The sequence below is a fragment of the Glycine soja genome, chromosome 1, assembly GCF_004193775.1.
Source record: "Glycine soja cultivar W05 chromosome 1, ASM419377v2, whole genome shotgun sequence".
In the NCBI taxonomy this organism is placed as follows: Eukaryota; Viridiplantae; Streptophyta; class Magnoliopsida; order Fabales; family Fabaceae; genus Glycine; species Glycine soja.
In genome coordinates, this window is record NC_041002.1 from 17900577 (window position 1) to 17902954 (window position 2378).

The 2378-nt window shown below is 40.0% G+C and overlaps 1 non-coding gene across 1 annotated transcript; it reads left to right on the forward strand.

Moving 5' to 3' along the window:
* Positions 1 to 1632: 1632 nt before the first annotated feature.
* On the forward strand, positions 1633 to 1738 carry LOC114368697. Its single transcript, XR_003657389.1, has one exon. It is a non-coding gene; the product is annotated as a small nucleolar RNA R71 (small nucleolar RNA).
* The last annotated feature ends 640 nt before the right edge of the window (positions 1739 to 2378 follow it).

The following is a 2378-nucleotide window of genomic DNA, read 5'->3' on the forward strand; positions in this document are numbered from 1 at the left end:
CATATACATCTATATTAGTTCTAGCAGTTTTCATAAAAGGTCTGCCTAGAATGATGGGAACTGATCCTTTAGAAAATCCCTCCTCCATATTTAAAATATAAAAATCAATAGGGAAAATTAGCTCACCAACTCTAACTAAGACATCCTCTATGAAACCAGCAGGATAGGCAACACTTCTATTAGCTAAATGAATTACCACATCAGTTGACTGCAAAGGACCTAGAGATAGAGAATTAAAAATAGACAGAGGCATAACACTAACAGAAGCTCCTAAATCTAGCATGACATTGTCAAACTTATTGTTCCCTATAATACAAGGTATGTTGAATGTACCTGGATCTTTACATTTTTCAGGGATTTGGGGAAAAGATTTACCAATCAATGCGGAGACATTTTTGCCCATACTAATTCTTTCACTTCCTTTAAGCTTCCGCTTATTAGTGCACAGCTCCTTCAAGAATTTAGCATATCTTGGAATTTGCTTTATTGCATCCAGCAGAGGTATGTTTACCTCTACTTTCCTAAATGTTTCCAAGATCTCCTTCTCTGCCTCTTCCATTTTTTTGTTGGAAATTGCTCTTGGAGGAAATGGAAGAGGGATATGCTGCTTTTCTTTAGATTCACCTACATAGAAATTGTTAGGTATTTTAAATTTTTGTCATCATCTTTTTCTGGAGTAGAGTGAGGTTGGGCAGGTTCATTGGCGGATGAGGAAGATGCTACTGATTGAGGTCCTTGATACTACTTTCCTGACCTCAATGTAATGGCACTCACATTTTTAGGATTCTGGACAGATTGAGAAGGTAATCTATCAGAATTCTGGGATTGTTGTTGATTTAACTATGTATCCAATTGTCCCATTTGATTAGTTAAGCTCTGAATGGAGGCTCTGGTCTCTTGCTGAAATTGCATGTGTTGCATAGTCATTTGCCTCACAAGTTCTTCAAGGGAAGGTTGCAGAGGGGCCTCAACTGTTTGCTATTTTTGGGGTTGTGGCTGTTGCTGTTGCTGTTGTTGCTGCTGGATTGGTGGAGGAACGTATGGTCTTCTTGGGGCAACAACATTTTGAAAATAAGTCTGCTATTCTTGCTGCTGCTGTTGTGAAGGATTCGACCATCTAAGGTTGGGATGATTCCTCCATCCGGGATTGTACCTGTTGCTGGAGAGGTCATAATTATCCTGTTGTGGCTGATTTTGCTGTTGAGGTTAAGGAGGTCTCTTGTAGATGTTTGCAACAAAAGCTTCAGGCTATTCAATTGCTTCAGATTGTTGCACAGAAGGGCAAAGGTCTGTGTGGTGGTCGGCAGAGGAGCATAAACCACAAAGTCTGGCGACAGGTGCAGATTTTTTATTCATGGCCAGTTGGGTTACCAGGTTAACCAAGGCATCTAGTTTACCTTCAAGCTTCTTAGTCTCACCTGATGAATTCGTGGCTACTTCATGCACTCCTCTAATGACAATAGCATCACTTTTGGCACTAAATTGCTGGGAGTTTGAAGCCATCTTCTCAATTATATTTTTGGCTTCAACAGGGGTCATGTCTCCAAGGGCTCCACCACTGGCAGCATCTATCATACTTCTCTCCATGTTGCTGATTCCTTCATAAAAATATTGGAGAAGAAGTTGCTCTGAAATCTGGTGGTGTGGGCAACTGGCACATAATTTTTTAAATCTCTCCCAATATTCATATAGGCTATCTCGACTGAGTTGTCTAATACCTGAAATATCCTTTTTGATTGTCCTGGTCCTGGAAGCAGGGAAATTTTTTTCTAAGAATACTCTCTTGAGGTCATCCCAGCTCGTGATGGACCTTGGAGCAAGGTAATATAGTCAGTCATTTGCCACTCCCTCTAAAGAATGAGGAAAGGCCTTCAAAAATATATGATCCTCCTGGACATCTGGTGGCTTCATGGTGGAGCAAACAATAAGAAATTTTTTCAGATGCTTGTGTGGGTCTTCACCTGCAAGGCCATGAAACTTTGGAAGCAAATGGATCAGTCCAATTTTAAGAACATATGGGACATCCTCATTAGGGTATTGGATGCACAATCTTTCGTTGGTGAAATCAGGAGCAGCCAATTCCCTTAGAGTCGTCTCACGAGGTGGAGGGTGCGCCATGTTCTCAGAATATTCAAAATCAGAATGCTCAAAACTATAATGCTCAAAATCACCAATAACAGAATACTCAGGATGCTCAAAAGGTACTAAATGATGTCTAACTAATCTATCAAATGTTTTATCTATCTCAGGATCAAAGGGTTGTAAGTTAGATGGATTTCCTCTAGTCATACACTAAATTCAGCATGCACAATTAGTTGCCTTCTTATGCAAGTAACAATGTAGGTTTGAACTACAGCTACCATTAAATGATATCCAAA